General features: G+C 43.1%; 1 long non-coding RNA gene across 1 annotated transcript in view; it reads left to right on the forward strand.

Annotated features, from left to right (window-relative positions):
• Positions 1-21,233, forward strand: part of LOC115427002 (uncharacterized) — a 26,078-nt gene extending 4,845 nt beyond the window's left edge. Inside the window, exons 2-3 of the long non-coding RNA XR_003936419.1 lie at positions 15,673-15,687; positions 21,221-21,233. This is a non-coding gene — a long non-coding RNA (uncharacterized LOC115427002). The remainder of the gene's footprint in view (positions 1-15,672; positions 15,688-21,220) is intronic.
• Positions 21,234-22,579: the final 1,346 nt, after the last annotated feature.

Below are 22,579 nucleotides of genomic sequence, written 5' to 3' on the forward strand. Positions count from 1 at the left end.
AGATTTAATTACTCACATAAACTCATCTTGAATAACATAAAATAGAAATGTTCTTCAAATGTTACCAAAGCTCTGGGGGTGGCTCTGAATTTTTAAAAATATTGAAATGAAATAAGATCAGGAGTATCAAATTCTTTATATTACTGTGTTTTATATTATATTAGATTTGATTCACAGAGATGTTGTTCTAATGTTCTTTTTCCATCTGTTGCCCCTCTCTGAGCGCCTTGGGGTTGGTTTGGTCATGGGGGAAAAGTGATATAAAAGGTGATGTATAATGTATGCTCTGTAATTTCACTTCTTTTATGTACTGTTAAATTGCCCAAGAAAAAAAAAAGAAAAAAAAAAGATTAGATTAGATAGAACTTTATTGATTCCTTTGGGTAGGAAACTGAGGTTCCAAAAGCAGCACAACTCTGAGCATACACACGAGAAACACCACAAGAAAAAAAAGCAATACAAAAGCAACACAATAACATAACTGTAAAAAAAAAAAAAGCTATAAAAAACAGTAGTGGAAAAAAAAAACACCAGTGCACATTGGAAAGTACTAGCAGTAACTAGTGGCAAAGTAGATAATAATAATAATAATAATAATAATAATAATAATAATAATAATAATAATAATAATAATAATAATAATAATAATAATAATAAATAGCTTATCATATTATAATTTAATATTATAGTATGCACAGTATTTCAGCATTAATTCTCATTATTTATTTTATATTCAGTACATGATGTCTTACTGAATGTATTTTCCCAAAAAAGTTTCACATACCCCCATTAGAGAAAGACTGGGTTAGAACACTGCTGAGCTTTAATAGAATAGAATAGAATAGAATAGAATAGAATAGAATAGAATAGACTGGCCTTTATTGTCATTTGACAGTACAAAGTACATCAAATGAAACTGAGTTTGATGATTAGGGACACTGGGCCGCTGCTCCTACTAGAGCGCTACCACAATACTATTACTATTAATACCCCAAATGTAAAATAAGCCAAAGAGGAGCCTGTACTGCAGATGTGTTTACATGCTGATATGGGCCTAGACGACACATATTTGGACACTAACAGTGCATGGACGCAGTTCGATTTGATCCAACACAGCCTTATTTCATGTGTATATTCAGTATATAAGTGACATGATTATCTGGACTATTCAAAGGAGATGATCCAGATAATAGAATAAACTTACTGTGGAAAGACTGCAAAAAAGTTCAACAAAAAAATATTAGGTCAAATAACAAAAACAGAGGGAAACAAGTGGATAAGTGGCTGGTTGTTCTAGGCTGTTATGATAAGAGCATTAATAGGCCTGAGAACTTCCTCATGTGAGAACACGTTCCGTCAGAAACAGCCTGAGCAGAATGCCAGGGCGTTCATCACAAAGACACTCAAGACATCTTAGACGTCATCAAATCTGGAACCAAATCAAGTGGAAAGTCCAGTGGAAAACATGCACATTCATTTCCACTTATTATCTCAATATATGATTAGAATCTTCAGAATTCTGTCGTTTTCCAAATGGAGCATTTTCCAACCAAGATGAGAAACATGCTGATATTATTCAGGTCAAATGAGGATTTTCTGGACGTGTATACAGAGAATTTGGTGTAGATTTATCCTCCTACAATAATTAATAATGAAAAAAAAGGTGTTTCTGTTCTAACAGGGGTCTGAGATACAAAACAATAATGACAAACATCATTCTTGTGGACAGGAACTGTTTTAGAGAGCAGCAGCAGCAAGTGATCTGTGTGACGTTTCATGACACCTGATGGTTTGTGCATAGTTGTAATAGTTGCATATAGTTCTGTGGGTGGTGAAAAGGCTTCACTGAACATGTTTGTTTCATCAGTGTGACACAAAACTGTTCTGGAAACAGTTGTATATAGTGAAAAAAAAAAAAAAACACCTGAGGTATCGTCTGCATTTTCATTTAAACATTCGTATATCACTTTATTTGCTAAATTTGAAATATTATTGTTTGGAACTTTTCTATTTATATGTTCATTCTAAGTCATGAAAACACTTTGTTCAACATATTTTCAGTGAAAAACAGTCAACAATTGTGTTTTTTCCTACTCGGATTTTATGTTTTTTGTTTGATTTTAGGTTTAGTGTGTTAATATAACATGTCAAAAGCAAAAAAAAAACTAACTGTATAGTCACACAGGTGAGGTTGAGCTGAAAAAAAATATACTAAATAAGATACGATAAAGACTTTTTTGGATGAAAGATATGAAGGCAAAATCAAAAGTATTCAAAAAATCCACTTAAAACATCAATATTTCCTTCTACTGCACATGAGCCATTTATGATGAGAGTCTGTACGTAACTCCAAAGTAATACAGGAGTCATGTAATGCATTATAATTCTGAGGCAGTGATACTGTAAGGTAAGGAATTACTTTTAAATAACAGTAACAAGTAATCTGTAGTGGATTACAGTTTACAAGTAACTTGCACTATGTAATAATCTGATATTTTCTCCAAATCAGCTGTGACAGATCGCAGAGGAACATGCTGTATCTCATTAGTTTATTTTCTTTCTCTACAGGCAAACCTACCAACCTCAGTGGAACCACAAAATTGGAGGTGAATTTGACGCTGCGCTCTGTTCACTGTTGACAAAAGTACTTAAAGCTGTAACTCCCTGAATGAAACCAGGGATGTTGTGGTTTATTGTTGGCTCAGGGACGTCCTCGGATGTTAGATTTCTGACATGCAGCTGCGTCGAGGAGCAAATGCATCCTTCATGTGAACTGCTGAGGTTATAGGACTAGAAAAAGTCACCATCACCAGTGTAACCATTAACCACGGTAAAGTTCCTGATGGTTAGTGTTACCGTTTAAATTCTAATTATCATTAAACTGTTTGATACCATCTGTACCTCTGCTTAATGATGACTCTACCTTGGAACGTTCTCTTCAGCAGAGGCGTATATTATGGGCTGCCCTCACTGCAGCCAAGAAAATGCTGGTGTTGAGATGGCAGCCGCCTCAGACTTTACCACGGCAACAGTGGGTCAGTTATTTTCTAGATACAGTTCTGATGGACAGGTCAGTGGGCCGGACACATGCAGCCGGTACCAGAACAACAGCAAAATATGCAGCATCGCACACCACTGGTTTCAGTACTCTGACCTCCACCAAGGAGGGTCTGGTTTTACTGGTGTTGGTTTGTCTGTCTGTCTGTGTCTGTCTGTCTGTCTGTGTCTGTCTGTCTGTCTGTGTCTGTCTGTCTGTCTGTCTGTGTCTGTCTGTCCGTCCGTCCATCTGTCTGTCTGTGTCTGTCCGTCCGTCCATCTGTCTGTCTGTGTCTGTCTGTCTGTCTGTGTCTGTCTGTCTGTCTGTCTGTCTGTCTGTGTCTGTCTGTCTGTCTGTCTGTGTCTGTCTGTCTGTGTCTGTCTGTCTGTCTGTCTGTCTGTGTCTGTCTGTCTGTCTGTCTGTCTGTGTCTGTCCGTCCGTCCGTCCATCTGTCTGTCTGTGTCTGTCTGTCTGTGTCTGTCTGTCTGTCTGTGTCTGTCTGTCCGTCCGTCCGTCCATCTGTCTGTCTGTCTGTGTCTGTCTGTCTGTGTCTGTCTGTCTGTCTGTCCGTCCGTCCGTCTGTCTGTGTCTGTCTGTCTCTGTCTGTCTGTGTCTGTCTGTCTGTGTCTGTCTGTCTGTCCGTCCATCCGTCCGTCCGTCTGTCTGTGTCTGTCTGTCTCTGTCTGTCTGTCTGTCTGTGTCTGTCTGTCTGTCTGTCTGTCTCTGTCTGTCTGTCTGTCTGTGTCTGTCTGTCTGTCTGTCTGTGTCTGTCTGTCTGTCTGTCTGTCTGTCTGTGTCTGTCTGTCTGTCTGTCTGTCTCTGTCTGTCTGTCTGTCTGTGTCTGTCTGTCTGTCTGTCTGTCTCTGTCTGTCTGTCTGTCTGTGTCTGTCTGTCTGTCTGTCTGTGTCTGTCTGTCTGTCTGTCTGTGTCTGTGTGTCTGTCTGTCCATCCGTCCGTCTGTCCATCTGTGTCTGTCTGTCTGTCCGTCTGTGTCTGTCTGTGTCTGTCTGTCTGTCTGTCCGTCTGTCTGTCTGTCTGTGTGTCTGTCTGTCTGTCTGTGTCTGTGTGTCTGTCTGTCTGTCTGTCTGTCTGTGTGTCTGTCTGTCTGTCTGTGTCTGTGTGTCTGTCTGTCTGTGTCTGTCTGTCTGTGTCTGTCTGTCTGTCTGTGTCTGTCTGTCTGTGTGTCTGTCTGTCTGTCCGTCTGTGTGTCTGTCTGTGTCTGTCTGTGTGTCTGTCTGTGTCTGTCTGTCTGTCTGTCTGTGTGTCTGTCTGTCTGTTATGCCGTGTTTCCACTACGTGGAACCAGCTCGGCTCGGCTCGGTATTCCTGGAGAGCGTTTCCATTACAAGATACTACCGACTTTCCAGTACCTGGTCGTCATAGTGATGCAGCGCGTTACTTCTGTGTCGTCTGTTCAGAGTTGTTGATAAACTCGCTCGTTGCGTGTTGTCTCATCTGAATTTTTACGTCGACCACAGACTGAATCTCCTGGACCAACCATGGTGTGGTTTTGGGCTGTTCTCATGTGAATTAATGTTCCGCTACATTTACTGTCCACTTCCGCATCTGTTTTTTGTAAAACGGCGGGTCACAGAGACGACTGTCTGACCAATCAGTGGTCTGCAGTGTTTACACGTCATGTTTTAGTATCTGGTCCCCAGTCCTGGAACCTCGGCACAGGTGATACCAAAAAACTAGTACCAGATTCCAGGTCCTTTATCGTAATGGAAACACAAAAAAGGCCGAGTTGAGCTGAGTCGATACCATGTAGTGGAAACAGGGCATTAGAGAGATAACTCGAAAAGTTCTGGACAGATTTGGATGAAAATTTCAGGAAATGTTGATACTGGCACAAGGAACAAATGATTACATTTTGGTGGTGATTGGGGGGGGGGGGGGGGGGGGGGGGCACTGATCTGCCATGGCAGAGGGCTGCACTCTCCAAGTGCTTTTCTAGTATTTTTTATAATAAAAAAAAAAAGGACATAAACATGTACTTCAACATAAGGAACCACACTGACACAAAAAAACAAACTAGAAACTCAGAGGAGGCTAACCGAAGTTTGTAAAATGTGTCAATGATGACAGATGGAAAACTGTAGATGTTGTGACCTTGAACTTTGTCCTACTGGGACCAAAATGGACTGGGTTGGTCCCAGGGCCTAGGCCTATCTGTGGGGAAGATGTGGGAAAGATGGGTGGAAGAGTTTTACACTGAAGATGAGAACAAACAAACAAACAAACAAACAAATGGCCTGATCCCAGTCCAGGTACCAGAAAGGGTGCACATACAGACCAAATAATACTGCTCCATCCAAAACTCAGACAGACCATTGGATTTGTCTGATATTTGTCTTTTAAAGTCCTAAATCTGTGTGTATTCTGGTGTCTCCTATAAATGTGTCAGGCTTGTACCCCTGTCAGATCACACATTCTTGGCTGTACGGACACTCCAGCCTAACAGCCTCCATATTTAATGCCTACACACATATACAAATGTTTCAGACCTCAGCAGAATCATACATTGTTTCTTGCATAGATGTGGTGTCCAAAGCATGCCTGCTGAAAAATTCCATATATTGACAGAAACAGTCAAATCAGAGCCACATATTTAGAATGTGGTGTACGGACACTACTGGTGTACGGACTCTAGCAGATGTGAATGGAAATGTGTCTGAGCACATGGTGGCATCTGTGTTCCATCTGGAACTAAGTCTTCTGGTACAGGAGGACACAAACATGTGGAACCAGTGAGAACAGTAGATCTGTAAGGCATAGAGTCCAGATTAGTGATGGAAGTATATTGGTGTACGGACACTCCAGGAATTTGGGTGAACAACGCACCATTGAAAACATGCACTTCCACGTAAACATCCGTTTGACACATTGTTCCAAATGTTGTGCAGCATACCAGGGAGCAGAGCCACATCTGTCTAGTTGTGCAGATTTAGTCCTAATAATACTGAAAGAACAGGTTCCCATTCTATTATTCCAATTAAAGGGCTGGAAAAGAAGGGGTTAACAACAAAATGGTGGATTGTCTTAAGACTGAAAATCCATCCATCCATCCATCCATCCATCCATTATCCACCTCTTATCCGGGGCCGGGTCGCGGGGGTAACAGTCTAAGCAGGGATGCCCAGACTTCCCTCTCCTCAGACTCCTCCTCCAGCTCTTCCGGGGGGACCCCGAGGCGTTCCCAGACCAGCCCACAGACAGAGTCTCTCCAACGTGTCCTGGGTCTTCCCCGAGGTCTCCTCCCGGTGGGACATGCCCGGAACACCTCCCCAGGGAGGCGTCCAGGAGGATCTGAAACAGATGCCCGAGCCACCTCAGCTGGTTCCTCTGGATGTGGAGGAGCAGCGGCTCTACTCCAAGCTCCTCCCTGGTGACTGAGCTCCTCCCCCTATCCCTAAGGGTGCGCCCAGCCACCCTGCGGAGGAAACTCATTTGGACCGCTTGTTTCCGGGATCTGGTCCTTTCGGTCCTGACCCAAAGCTCATGACCACAGGTGAGGGTAGGAACGTAGACTGACCGGTAAATCCAGAGCTTCTCCTCTCGGCTCAGCTCCTTCTGAAACACAACAGACCGGTACAACGACCGCATCACTGCAGACGCTGCATATATTATAATACTGAAAATAAGAACTGATAATCAAACAGCTGTTCAACAAAAAGGATCAATAAATGAAAAGTAATGTGATGTGTGTATTTTGGAATAAAACAGACACAGGAGTTGAGTAGGAATTATTTATAGTGTTCCAAACATTCTGGACAGTCATTTTGCTCTTATAACAGTCAAATTGTGCCCATGTTTTCACGCTCATTGGGTCGCCATTTGATCAGTTTTGATCTGATTTTCTTCAAATTTGGAGGATTGACAGATCTAGTAATAAGATGGACAAAGAAACATTTGGAATGGTTTTGGAGGATCTGTTTGAATACTGATGAAAAACTGATGACAGTATACTGGTACACCTGGACTGGGATCAGGCCGAAACAAACACACAAAGCAAAGTGATCACAATACGTCGTGGCAGAGGTAATCATTAAACATCCCAAACTCTTCTAACCGTGTATAGGACATAAATAATATCAGTGGTAAACTCATGTGGTCCAGTGAGGTTAACTCTATCTGACCCAATGATTCACTCCACTCAAGTTTGACAACTCAAATTAGCAACTATCTTTAGCCTAACGTCTGGGACTGTGTGTGTGTGTGTGTGTGTGTGTGTGTGTGTGTGTGTGTCCTGTCTCCAGCATGGCCTCAGGCATGTTGTTGCTTACCTCATTAAGCCATGAAAGAATGGCCAGACCACCATGGCACACACACACTGGTGCACACACTGCAGCCTATTGTGCAGCTCGGCTTCAGTGATTAGTGTCCCAGTCCTTAATGTCTGGTCCAGAGAAAGAGCCCAAATGTCACTGAGAAGCCATTCACACACTGACAAGCAACATGTCAGTGTTTGTGTGTGTGTCTTTGTGCGGCCCATACGCAGCGCTCCGAGCTAAAAGGATCATTTCTCTTCGTTAGTGTTCCTTATTAACATGTAGCCTGCAGACACACAAGGACACACAAGTACTAGCTGTCCTGGCCTGGTCTCTGGGGAGCATATATCAGTATATTACAGCAAGTTGGCCCGGCCTGACATCCAGACGCTTCCATGTTTTCTACAAGAGTAATGTGTTGGATTCAGACCTGGAGACAGTATTAGTGCAGTTCTTCAATAGAGGGAACAATTTACTCATTCATCCGTCCATTTCCCTGCTCTTTATGACTATCGAAGAGCTGCAAAGGTGATTAATTCATCTTAATCTCGCTCTCGAATGCTCCTCCCATCCATAGACGAACTTCGAGTGAGTGACGGCTGAAACGATGGGTCAGGAAACCCGAGCAGACGGACGAGCAGACGGCGCGCAAACAAACAGATCTATTGGAAGAGCCGTAAAATGACCATCCATCTCACTTTACAGGCCGACTTCCTGCTCACTCTTACTGACCGCGCAGTTTTCTCATGCAGATTAAATCATGCTCTGTACAAATATGAGCACTTTAGATACTCAATGAACCAAACATCCACCAGCGACCAACACCATCTACTGATCTAGACTGTTTCAGACCTGTTGATCCAATAATCCTATCAATACATGTCAATAATTGGTGTCAAATACAGTTCTTCGTCTTTTCATGGTCATCAGCTTTGACCCATTTGGACGTTCAGAGGCTCCGTAGTTACCATGGAAACACCATCATCTTCTACAACATTGATTCACCAGTCCAACCCATGGAGTTGGATCAATGACAGTGAATAAAATGAACAAAAATGAATAAAAAAGTCCTACAAAATAATAAATACCATGAAAAAATAAGCAAAAAATGGACTAAAATGAATTTAGAAAGTATAAAATAAGCAACAAAATGAACAACAACAACCAAAGTAATCAATAAAATGAACAAAAATGAATAAGAAATAAGTAACATGAACAAAATAAGCCACAAACTGAACAAAATTGTTGAAAAAAACAAAACAAAACAAAACATAAAAGATGCAACAAATGAAAAAACTATATATATATATATATATATATATATATATATATATATATATATATATATATATATATATATATATATATATAATTGGTGCAAAATGCTGTTTCTCACCTTTTTATCAGATATGACCCAAAAACTTTTAAAAAAAAAAGGATAATAATACATTATATGGTGATAAATCACATAGAGTTAAATAGAGTGAAGAAGTCATGTGGGAAGTACTGGTGGGTTTTTATGGGTTAATGGATGTTTTATAAGAACTGGACGCTGCTGCAGCGACTCACTCCTACACACATCAAAACAGTTTTCTGGTTTCCACGGTTACCGATACTGTATGTGACGTGGTCTGCTGCAGATGAAGTGAATATCAGTGATGCAATGTGGGACTGAGATTATTTCCAGTAAAAGTGATAGCATTTTTAGAATATGTGAATATAATCAGGACACTTACCCTGGGACATAATGATTACTTTTCTTCACATATTGTCGAAGTGCTAAGTGTATTTTGATCATTTTTTACTTAATTCATCTGATGTGTTATTAACAGTAAATTTTGCACTGCATGACCTGTCCTGTATTTGTCTGTGTTCAGGCATTTTAAGTTTATGCTTTAAAAATTGCATGTTTATTTCATTGTGCTACTTTTAAAGGTGAATATTCAACATCTGTCCATGGACTGCAGATGAAAAATAAGCATTAGACTAACTCTGGTGCATTTACAGCGATGTCAATTAATGTACAATGTCCCTGTTAAATAAACCAAAAGCTGTGACGTCCTGTTTGTAATGTACCATAAATGTACTTTAAAACACTGACACCAGTAAAACTGAGTAGAGGCATAAAACAGACACTTCCACAAAACTGACACAACTGTATGTTTGTACTGGATTACAGAACAAACAGCTTCTTCTGTGTGATGATCTGAGGGAAAGCTGCAGTCAGTCAGCTGTGGGCCGCACAAACAGACACACATGTCCTGTCCAATACGCAGAGTTTTCTAAACACTTACAATCCCATCTGTTTACATTAAAAAAAAAAAAAAAAAAATCAGCCCACACAACCCTGGTTTTACAAAAGCAACAAAAGCCCCAAACGTCCTGCCCCCTCAAATTAAAGATCCAAAGGTAAGGAAAAGGAAAAGGAGGTGCACAACAGCCAGACACAGAGGAATTAGAAAAGTGTCTTAAGTTTCAGTTGGACTGTACGGTCGGATGGGGTGAACCGGGCCCAACGTAATCTGTTTTATTATTAGTGCATACTGTATATGTTGTATTTTCTGTGCACAGATGGAAATATAAAAGACAGGTCATGCAAATAAACCCATTTGTACTCTTTTATTTCCTCATCCAATGAGAAACAATAAGGAATCGGACTGATAAGCAAAATCAATAATGGAATCAGAATTGTTAAATTTCTTATTGATTCCCATCCTCAGTGTCCGTCACCCAAATGTATCAGTGCTGATGTGATGTAGTGCAGGTAAAACTCTGACTCTATATAAACTTCTGTGACCTCAGACTGACAGGTCAGGTGCAGATCAGACAGTGTTTTACATGGGAGTCCACGCAAAGTAGGAAGAAAAACAACAAAAAGGAAAAAAAAACAGTCACTTTGGAAAGCATGTACAAATGTCAGCTTAATATGCCTAGCATTAGCACATTAGCATTAGCACATTAAGGATAGAGAAAGGGTTAAGTCACAGTATTATCCCAGTAGGTATATTCAGTTTCTGGGTTTCACCCATCCGAAACAGCACCTAGCATTAGCATTAGCATGTTAGCATTAGCACATTAAGGATAGAGAAAGGGTTAAGTCACAGTATTATCCCAGTAGGTAAGTTCAGTTTCTGGATTTCACCCATCCTAATATGCCTAGCATTAGCATTAGCACAGTAAGTCAAACGTCCACATTAGGGCGACGTTCCCGTGCATGTGATGTGAGCGTGTTTTGTTAAACTTGGTCGAGGTTGGCACTGCAGCGTAGAGGAGGACAGTCTTTATCACCTTCTTCCTGTTTGTGACGTTCATGGGCAGGTTATCCAAACGCTGCAGAGGTCTGGACAGTGTCCAGACCGATAACCACAGGGTGGCATCCCGCAATTTATAGAAGAGGACGTTATCAAATGAGTGAGGAAACATGTGGCAGCGAGGAACAGGCTCAGCAAATCCAAGAGTGTTGGAGCAGTGGGACGGCTTTGAGACAGGACAACACTTTGGCCACATTCTCCAAATAAGGGGCTCCCAGTCAGCCGGCCCAGCCCCAGGGTCTGAACTGTCAGCCTGACCCAGAGCCCAGACCACCACAGCCCAGACCACCACAGCCCAGACCACCACAGCCCAGACCACCACACAGGGAATAAACCACAGCCCAGACCACCACAGCCTAGACCACCACACAGGGAATAAACCACAGCCCAGACCACCACAGCCCAGACCACCACAGCCCAGACCACCACACAGGGAATAAACCACAGCCCAGACCACCACAGCCCAGACCACCACAGCCCAGACCACCACAGCCCAGACCACCACAGCCTAGACCACCACACTGGGAGTAAACCACAGCCCAGACCACCACAGCCCAGACCACCACAGCCCAGGCCACCACAGCCCAGACCACCACAGCCCAGACCACCACACAGGGAATAAACCACAGCCCAGACCACCACAGCCCAGACCACCACAGCCCAGACCACCACACAGGGAATAAACTACAGCCCAGACCACCACAGCCCAGACCACCACAGCCCAGACCACCACACAGGGAATAAACCACAGCCCAGACCACCACAGCCCAGACCACCACAGCCCAGACCACCACACAGGGAATAAACCACAGCCCAGACCACCACAGCCCAGACCACCACAGCCCAGACCACCACACAGGGAATAAACCACAGCCCAGACCACCACAGCCCAGACCACCACACTGGGAATAAACCACAGCCTAGACCACCACAGCCCAGACCACCACAGCCCAGACCACCACACAGGGAATAAACCACAGCCCAGACCACCACAGCCCAGACCACCACAGCCCAGACCACCACAGCCTAGACCACCACACAGGGAATAAACCACAGCCCAGACCACCACAGCCCAGACCACCACAGCCTAGACCACCACACTGGGAGTAAACCACAGCCCAGACCACCACAGCCCAGACCACCACAGCCCAGACCACCACAGCCCAGGCCACCACAGCCCAGACCACCACAGCCCAGACCACCACAGCCCAGACCACCACAGCCCAGACCACCACACAGGGAATAAACCACAGCCCAGACCACCACACAGGGAATAAACCACAGCCCAGACCACCACAGCCCAGACCACCACACAGGGAGTAAACCACAGCCCAGACCACCACACAGGGAATAAACCACAGCCCAGACCACCACAGCCCAGACCACCACACAGGGAATAAACCACAGCCCAGACCACCACAGCCCAGACCACCACACAGGGAATAAACCACAGCCCAGACCACCACAGCCTAGACCACCACAGCCCAGACCACCACAGCCCAGACCACCACAGCCCAGACCACCACACAGGGAATAAACCACAGCCCAGACCACCACAGCCCAGACCACCACACTGGGAATAAACCACAGCCTAGACCACCACAGCCCAGACCACCACAGCCCAGACCACCACAGCCCAGACCACCACACAGGGAGTAAACCACAGCCCAGACCACCACAGCCCAGACCACCACAGCCCAGACCACCACACAGGGAGTAAACCACAGCCCAGACCACCACAGCCCAGACCACCACACAGGGAGTAAACCACAGCCCAGACCACCACAGCCCAGACCACCACACAGGGAGTAAACCACAGCCCAGACCACCACAGCCCAGACCACCACACAGGGAATAAACCACAGCCCAGACCACCACAGCCCAGACCACCACAGCCCAGACCACCACACTGGGAATAAACCACAGCCTAGACCACCACAGCCCAGACCACCACAGCCCAGACCACCACACAGGGAATAAACCATAGCCTAGACCACCACAGCCCAGACCACCACAGCCCAGACCACCACACAGGGAGTAAACCACAGCCCAGACCACCACAGCCCAGACCACCACAGCCCAGACCACCACACAGGGAGTAAACCACAGCCCAGACCACCACAGCCCAGACCACCACAGCCCAGACCACCACACAGGGAATAAACCACAACCCAGACCACCACAGCCCAGACCACCACACAGGGAATAAACCACAGCCCAGACCACTACAGCCCAGACCACCACAGCCCAGACCACCACAGCCCAGACCACCACACAGGGAATAAACCACAGCCCAGACCACCACAGCCCAGACCACCACAGCCCAGACCACCACAGCCTAGACCACCACACTGGGAGTAAACCACAGCCCAGACCACCACAGCCTAGACCACCACACTGGGAATAAACCACAGCCCAGACCACCACAGCCTAGACCACCACACTGGGAGTAAACCACAGCCCAGACCACCACAGCCCAGACCACCACAGCCCAGGCCACCACAGCCCAGACCACCACAGCCCAGACCACCACACAGGGAATAAACCACAGCCCAGACCACCACAGCCCAGACCACCACAGCCCAGACCACCACACAGGGAATAAACTACAGCCCAGACCACCACAGCCCAGACCACCACAGCCCAGACCACCACACAGGGAATAAACCACAGCCCAGACCACCACAGCCCAGACCACCACAGCACAGACCACCACACAGGGAATAAACCACAGCCTAGACCACCACAGCCCAGACCACCACAGCCCAGACCACCACACTGGGAATAAACCATAGCCTAGACCACCACAGCCCAGACCACCACAGCCCAGACCACCACACAGGGAGTAAACCACAGCCCAGACCACCACAGCCCAGACCACCACAGCCCAGACCACCACACAGGGAGTAAACCACAGACCACCACAGCCCAGACCACCACATAGGGAGTAAACCACAGCCCAGACCACCACAGCCCAGACCACCACAGCCCAGACCACCACACAGGGAGTAAACCACAGCCCAGACCACCACAGCCCAGACCACCACAGCCCAGACCACCACAGCCCAGACCACCACACAGGGAGTAAACCACAGCCCAGACCACCACACAGGGAATAAACCACAGCCCAGACCACCACAGCCCAGACCACCACAGCCCAGACCACCACACTGGGAATAAACCACAGCCTAGACCACCACAGCCCAGACCACCACAGCCCAGACCACCACAGCCCAGACCACCACACAGGGAGTAAACCACAGCCCAGACCACCACAGCCCAGACCACCACAGCCCAGACCACCACACAGGGAGTAAACCACAGCCCAGACCACCACAGCCCAGACCACCACAGCCCAGACCACCCACACAGGGAGTAAACCACAGCCCAGACCACCACAGCCCAGACCACCACACAGGGAGTAAACCACAGCCCAGACCACCACAGCCCAGACCACCACACAGGGAGTAAACCACAGCCCAGACCACCACAGCCCAGACCACCACACAGGGAATAAACCACAGCCCAGACCACCACAGCCCAGACCACCACAGCCCAGACCACCACACTGGGAATAAACCACAGCCTAGACCACCACAGCCCAGACCACCACAGCCCAGACCACCACACTGGGAATAAACCATAGCCTAGACCACCACAGCCCAGACCACCACAGCCCAGACCACCACACAGGGAATAAACCACAACCCAGACCACCACAGCCCAGACCACCACAGCCCAGACCACCACACAGGGAATAAACCATAGCCCAGACCACTACAGCCCAGACCACCACAGCCCAGACCACCACAGCCCAGACCACCACACAGGGAATAAACCACAGCCCAGACCACCACAGCCCAGACCACCACAGCCCAGACCACCACAGCCTAGACCACCACACTGGGAGTAAACCACAGCCCAGACCACCACAGCCTAGACCACCACACAGGGAGTAAACCACAGCCCAGACCACCACAGCCTAGACCACCACACTGGGAGTAAACCACAGCCCAGACCACCACAGCCCAGACCACCACAGCCCAGACCACCACACAGGGAATAAACCACAGCCTAGACCACCACAGCCCAGACCACCACAGCCCAGACCACCACACTGGGAATAAACCACAGCCCAGACCACCACAGCCCAGACCACCACAGCCCAGACCACCACACAGGGAATAAACCACAGCCTAGACCACCACAGCCCAGACCACCACAGCCCAGACCACCACACTGGGAATAAACCATAGCCTAGACCACCACAGCCCAGACCACCACAGCCCAGACCACCACACAGGGAGTAAACCACAGCCCAGACCACCACAGCCCAGACCACCACAGCCCAGACCACCACACAGGGAGTAAACCACAGCCCAGACCACCACAGCCCAGACCACCACAGCCCAGACCACCACACAGGGAGTAAACCACAGCCCAGACCACCACAGCCCAGACCACCACAGCCCAGACCACCACAGCCCAGACCACCACACTGGGAGTAAACCATCAGTGGACTGGTTGAATGTCATTTACAGATGCTGGACTTGAACCCATTCAGACCCGGTGCTGCTTTTGTGAACACTCCCAAATACATGTTTCTCTATTTTTTTCGATGTTAACACCTTTTTTTTAAAAATAATATTATGGTCTGTCTGGAACAACCTCCCAGAAACCCTCAGATCAGCTGAAACACTGGGTTGGTTTAAATCCAGCTGACAGAGCCAGCTGTTCACAGCTGCATTTGAATAAAGTTTGGATTCATCAGTTCAGCTGTTTCCTTTAAACTTAAAGTTTTATCTGTTTCATCTTTTTATCTTTTTTTTTCGTGTGTGTTTTAAAGCCTATGCATTTTCTTGCTTCCTTGCTCTAATGCTTTTGATGTTTTATGTAAAGCACATTAATTGTCTTGTACAAAAATGTGCTATGTAAATAAACCTGCCTTGCTTCTGTGTTTTGCATTTTTGTGTTTTCCTATATGTAATTCACTGATCATGCAGACGCTCATTAAAGCTCTGATTAAAACTGTGGGGTTTTATATCAGAAACAGAAAAATGAAGAAAAAGTGACTTAATCAGCTAATATATCATTAACTGAACATACATTTTTCTCTATTTTTAACCTTTCGTAAGTGATTTATCACCATTTACTCCATTTATATTTAGCATTTTTAAGTGAAAATCAGGTATTTTCCTGTATTTAATTCACTGATCATGTAGATGTTCATAAAAGCTCAGATTAAAGTGAAGGCCTATTATATCAAAAACAGAAAAAACTGAAGAAAAAGATCTATTTTTCAGTAAATCTGTCATTAACTGAACATAACCCCAGTGTGTCCATCCACTGTCATTGATCCAACTCCATGGGTTTGACTGGAGAATCAGTGTTGTAGAAGATGACAGTGTTTCCATGGTAACTACGGAGCCTCTGAACGTCCAAATGGGTCATATGAAAAGATGAAGAACTGTATTTTACACCAGTTATTGACATGTATTGATAGGATTAGTGGATCAGGTATGAAACAGTTCAGATCAGTGGATGGTTCTGGTTCTTTATGGTTAAACAAATTCAAATCTTTTTGCGTCGTGTTCTTTTTCTACACGTCCTGACGTTAAAGCCTGAAGGGGCGTCACAGACAGTTCCTTATATCAGCACAGGGGGATGATGGGTAGTGAGCGGTGAGCTTAGCAGGTCATTATGGCATTAAGGCTTTGTCTGCACCAATGAGTCGGCGGCTGCAGATAAATGGAGCGGTGTTTCGTGTCCATCACTATATTTTCAGCCTCTGTCTTTGCTAAAGGCACCACTCGGGGTAGGGTCTCAAAGAGAAAATAGATTCCACCAAAACCCTCCTAATAGTTTAAAGCTGTGGCCGCTCACACACACACAGACATAAGGAGCGGTAGTAGTCGTGTTATTATTGTAATTGCGCTGCCAGTTTGTCTGTGTGTCACCCTCTTCCCGCCCCTAAATCTGACTGGACAACGGAGTATTTGAAGAGGCAATTAGGACACAGAAATAGGCCGTGTTAGTGTCAGCTGGTATTAGTGAGCGGGTCAGGTGGGGGTCACCTGGGGGATGTTTGGCCCAGATTACATTCATTCATGGCTCCACCGTGGTGGGAGTGGGCTTAAAGCTCTTTTCCATACCACACTTTTATAGAACATCTGAAGGTCAACATATAGTTCCTGTTTCAGCCGAAACATATGAAGTTTGCTTTGATGCCCTCAGGCCGGCGCTGCCACGCACCTCAGAGGAGAAGGAACAGATATTTAAAAGCTTTTATTCCTTCAGCTGTAGGGCTGTTAGAAAATATCAGCTCTGTAATGTATCGCAATATTTCATTTCACAATATTGTATCGATATTAAAAAGTACTGTATGGATGTTTTTAGGTATTGAGTCAAATGCAGATATGGTGGAGGTTCATTTCTGATTTTTGTTTATATTTTATTTATTCTTATTTCACACTCTTTTATTCAATAATGTTTGTTCCTTTGTTGGGACTGCACAAAAAATAATACGGCGTTAGTAAAACAGAATTTCAGTTTGAACACAGTTGGAACATTTGGTGATAGAACATTAGATCCTGTTGGGATCAAATACAAATGTGTTTAGGATTTGTGCAGATTTCTGCTGGAATTCAATTCTTCAAGGAAATAATAATTAAAAAAAAAAAAAGAAACAAAAAAATTTGCCTTTTTAACAGTATCATGATATATGGTGATATATTGTATCGTGATCCTAGTATTGTGGTTTATATCGTATCACCAGCTTCTTGCTGATACACAGCCCTATTCAGCTGTAACACTTTTAGCAGTCATTTTATATTAGATTTTTAATGTCAGTAGAACTGACAGGGTCTTTGAGTCTTTTAGCCTGCACTGGTTTATTCATTTTTTTATTGGTTTTTTTTTTTTTTTTTTGCGATCAGATTTTTATTTTCATTTTCATTTAACAAATTAAATCGAACACAGGTATTTCAGGTTCTACAGAGGAAGAGCATTTAAAATCATAGTCATGAAGAAAAAAGTTGAGTCAAATCAATGTTGAGACAAAATTAAGTCCAAACCATCTCTGAGGCATTTTAGAAACAAAGAAAACAATTTAAACCAAACTAACGAATGCAAAGATATTTATCCAAATATAAAACTCTATTATAACATTCGTCATTATTGTTTTGTATCCCAGACCCCTGTTAGAAAAAGGAACACCTGAATTCAACATGTCCACATACTTTTGTCCATTTGTGTTTCACATAATTAATAATCCTCAACTTTACTCTGAGATTTAATGAACATCTACGTGATTAATAAATTAAATACAGGAAAATACATGATTTACTTTTTTTTTTTTAATTTTGTTTTTATTGGAAAAGGAGCAAAATATGTCTACATTAGCATTCATACATATGAAGTCTATTAGAGTCCTGTTGGTATTTCTTATTTTATACACACAAAAGTGTCAAACAGGGAAAAAACAAAAACATGTGAACAGAGTGCTTACAGTTTGGTATTTCTCACTTAAAAAAATAGACAATCACAGCTTTCAATACCTCTGGGTTCTTTAAACATTCCACATGTTTATGCAAAAGTCAAACAGAAGCAAAGAATAAAGATTATAACAAAGAATTTTTAGAGGAGTGAGATAAGTCCTGGGTGGCTAGAGGATATAAACTGAATCCATTTGGCCCAAATATGGTCAGATTTATCCCTCTGGATTCTGACAGAGTCAGTCCATTTTTCCATTTTGAAAATCTGCCAGATGGTCTGGTACCAGTCTGCTAATGTTGGTGCAGTTGGCTTTAACCTCCGTCTTGTAATAGATTTCTTGCTGGCTGCTAAAAGCACCTGTAATAATTGTGTATCCTCCCTCTGTTCTAGCACTGAGACGTCACCAAGATATAGATTTACAAAGTTACAGGAAAATACATGATTTACACTGGAAAAAAAAAACAAACTACGGACAATAATATTCTAATAAATGATGATAAATCACTTAAAAAAGGTTAAATAGAGAGAAATTCATTTGGGAACTGTTAAAAAAGTGGAACTGGGTGTTTATGGGTTCAAATGAACTGCACCAGTGTTGACTGAGAACACTAAAAACCATTCAAACATGAGAACAGCCTGCCCTCCAAACCTGCAGGGGGCAGACATGAGTGCACTGGTGAGTCCAAACACTGAGCAGTGCACTTCCTGTAGGAGGACGACTGAACCTGCTCACCTGCTGAGGAAGCATGGGAGGAAATGTTTGGAGATGGCAGTTTAGTAACTGACAGACCGTTCACTTTCCAGTCGACAGAGCTTCTGCTGCAGCCCCTGAAGACGCAGCAGGTAAGAACTGGTATTTAAAAAGAACGAGCACGAAAAAGAAAAGAATGATTTAGTTCAAACTGGGACAGATGTGTGGACCAAACTGTTCAGGGAACTTTGTTTCATTAATTATCTGTCACTAACTAAACTATCTGTATGTTTGATGAACTTTATTAGTGTTTGAAAATGGCTTGAACGTTAACGGCATCTGACTGTTGACTGCACTGACTGAGATGTGTGCTTAAATGTCTGCTTCATTACCCCACCCTCCAAAGGGGAGGCGGGGGTGGGGTGGGGGGGGTTTGGTTTGGTTCGGTTCTTTAGCACTTTAGTAGCCAAAGGGTGGCTGTGGCTCAGCTGTTTTTTTTTTTTTTTAACAATATTTTTATTGGCATTTAAGTTTTATATTGAAACTAGAAAAGCACTTGGAGAACGCAGACCTCCACCAAGGCAGATCAGTGCCCCCCCCCCCCATCACCACTAAAATGTAATCATTTGTTCCTTGTGTCAGTATCAACATTTCCTGAAATTTTCATTCAAATCCGTCCTGAACTTTTAGAGTTATCCTGCACACAGACAGACAGACCCTCCTTGGCAGAGGAAACAAACATGAATGAAAACAACATGAACACTCATACACACACTCATTCACACCACGTAGACTTACACCAAAGGATATATAAACATATATAGAAATGACATACATATATTCTTATGAACTAGAGCTGCAACCGATTAATCGATTAGGTGCTTGAAACGAATGCAAAAATTCACGATTCGATTAATCGACTCAAATTGATTGAAGGGAAATATTCTCTGTCAGTTTCCCTGAATTGAAGCTTCTTTGTGCGTCACAATAAGCGTCCGTGTGAAACACAACAGTGGAACCAATGTTTAACAGCAGAGAAATGAAGGAAACAAAGCTTTGATTCAGGAGGATTGTGGGTGAATGATTTTTTGGATCACTGTGAGTCGATTAACTGGTTGCAGCTCTATTATGAACATGTGTACATATATGTAAAAAAAAAAAAATAAAAAAATTAAAATACAACAGCCATTATAAGAAAAAAAAATAAACTAGACTAGCACTCGGAAAGCGCAGACCTCCACCAAGGCAGACCTGCCCCCCCCATCACCACCAAACTTTAATCATTTGTTCCTTGTGCCAGAATCAACATTTCGTCAGACTTTCATCCAAATCTGTCCAGAACTTTTGGAGTTATCTTGCACACAGACGGACGGACAGACGGACAGACCAATGCCAGCAAAACCAGACCCTCCTTGGCGGAGGTAATAAAATGAAACAGTGATAATTTCTATGACATGTCTCTATTTTCCAGACACCATACTGTTCGTATACGGTTCTCATAACTGTCCAAAGTCCTCCAGTTTTCCTTCGGTCGTATCAGTGGGTCTTTGCAGTCCCATGCACTCTGGTAGTTCTTTAATCTGTTGTTTCATAGAAGGAGCGTCCGTGCTCTTCCAGGTCAAAGCCATCCTCTGCTGTCGTACATGGAAACAGTCCACAGTCCAGCCTTCAGTCTGTTCCTTCATATGTGTCAAACCCTCAGGCTGTTTTCCCAGTACACAGACTTTAGAACCAGATGGAATCTTCATGTGAAACACCTCAGACATCCAGCTGATGACCTCCTTCCAGAATGGCTGTGGCTCAGCTGGTCGTGCTGGTTGTCCAGTGACTGAAGGGTTGGTGGTTCAAATCCTGGCTCCATGTCGAAGTGTCCTTGGGCAAGACACTTAACCCTAAATTCTCTCATTATGAATCTGTGTATAATTGTTCTTTTCATATTCAACTGAGAATCCACAATCGGAAAATGTAAAAATTGCTTGTTATTTCATAATTCATGTACAATTTTGTTAATTTATTATTTATGTTTGTTCATATTATTGATCACTTTGGCTGTTTTTGGTAATATTGTCACTTATTTTCTACTTTTTAACTTCATTTTAGTCAATTTTTTTGCTTATTTTTTCATGTTATTTATTGTTTTGTAAGTTTTTTTTTTAAATTCATTTTTGTTCATTTTTATTCATTTTTATCATAGTTTTGTTTTGTTGCCTCTTTTATTGTTTTTGCTCCAATTTTGTTCAGTTTGAGGCTTATCTTGCCCATGTAATTTATTATTTTGTTAATTTATTATTCATTTTTGTTCATATTATTGATCACTTTGGCTGTTTTTGTTATTTTTGTCGGATATTTTCTATTTTTTAACTTCATTTTAGTCAATTTTTTGCTTATTTTTTCATGTTATTTATTATTTTGTAAGTTTTTAAATTCATTTTTGTTCATTTTATTCCTTACCTTGGCTGTTTTTGTTCATCTCCTTGCACTGTCGTTGATCCAACTCCATGGATTTTACTGGTGAATCAATGTCAAATCAAAAATCAAAAAACAAGTTGTTTTTCATTCTTTCAATATGAAAAGAACAAATGACACATGGATTGTGAGGTTTTGTAAAGAACTTTAAGCACTGTGAAAGTGTATGAAATGTGTTATATAAGTGCAGTCCATTTACCAAAACTACTGGTTCAGTTCATTCCAAACTGGGTTTATAGACTGTCACTGACCCAGAATACATGTCATTATATTTGGGTAGGTCAGGTCAAAGTTCAACTTTTTTATGACTAAATTAAAAATGTCCCCATTTACTTATAATGGGTGAAATATGTGGGAGGGGCGGGGTTTGTTGTGCCTGGAACCAAGGTTTGAATAGTTTTGGATTTTTCATTCTAGTTTAGTTTTATTTAGTTTGGACTTTTTTTACCTAATTCAGTTCGTTTTAATTCATTTTTAGAGCAGGTTTGATAGTTTTTATTAGTTTTCATTTTTTTGTAAATGCTTAGTTGTAGTTCAGTTGTAGTTCAGTTGTAGTTCAGTTCAGTTGTAGTTTAGTTGTAGTTTAGTTGTAGTTCAGTGGTAGCTTAGTTGTAGTTCAGTTGTAGTTTAGTTGTAGTTTAGTTTAGTTCAGTTGTAGTTCAGTTGTAGTTTAGTTGTAGTTCAGTTGTAGTTCAGTTGTAGTTTAGTTTAGTTGTAGTTCAGTTGTAGTTCAGTTGTAGTTTAGTTTAGTTGTAGTTCAGTTGTAGTTCAGTTGTAGTTTAGTTGTAGTTTAGTTGTAGTTCAGTTGTAGTTTAGTTTAGTTGTAGTTCAGTTGTAGTTCAGTTGTAGTTTAGTTGTAGTTTAGTTGTAGTTCAGTTGTAGTTTAGTTGTAGTTTAGTTGTAGTTCAGTTGTAGTTTAGTTTAGTTGTAGTTCAGTTGTAGTTCAGTTGTAGTTTAGTTGTAGTTTAGTTGTAGTTTAGTTCAGTTGTAGTTCAGTTGTAGTTTAGTTGTAGTTCAGTTGTAGTTTAGTTGTAGTTCAGTTGTATTTTAGTTGTAGTTTAGTTGTAGTTTAGTTCAGTTGTAGTTCAGTTGTAGTTCAGTTGTAGTTCAGTTGTAGTTTAGTTGTAGTTCAGTTGTAGTTCAGTTGTAGTTTAGTTGTAGTTTAGTTCAGTTGTAGTTCAGTTTTAGTTCAGTTGTAGTTTAGTTGTAGTTCAGTTGTAGTTTAGTTGTAGTTCAGTTGTAGTTCAGTTGTAGTTCAGTTGTAGTTCAGTTGTAGTTCAGTGGTCTCTTTTCTCTTCTTCTCTGTGCT

The sequence above is a fragment of the Sphaeramia orbicularis genome, chromosome 1, assembly GCF_902148855.1.
Source record: "Sphaeramia orbicularis chromosome 1, fSphaOr1.1, whole genome shotgun sequence".
NCBI classification, from domain to species: Eukaryota; Metazoa; Chordata; class Actinopteri; order Kurtiformes; family Apogonidae; genus Sphaeramia; species Sphaeramia orbicularis.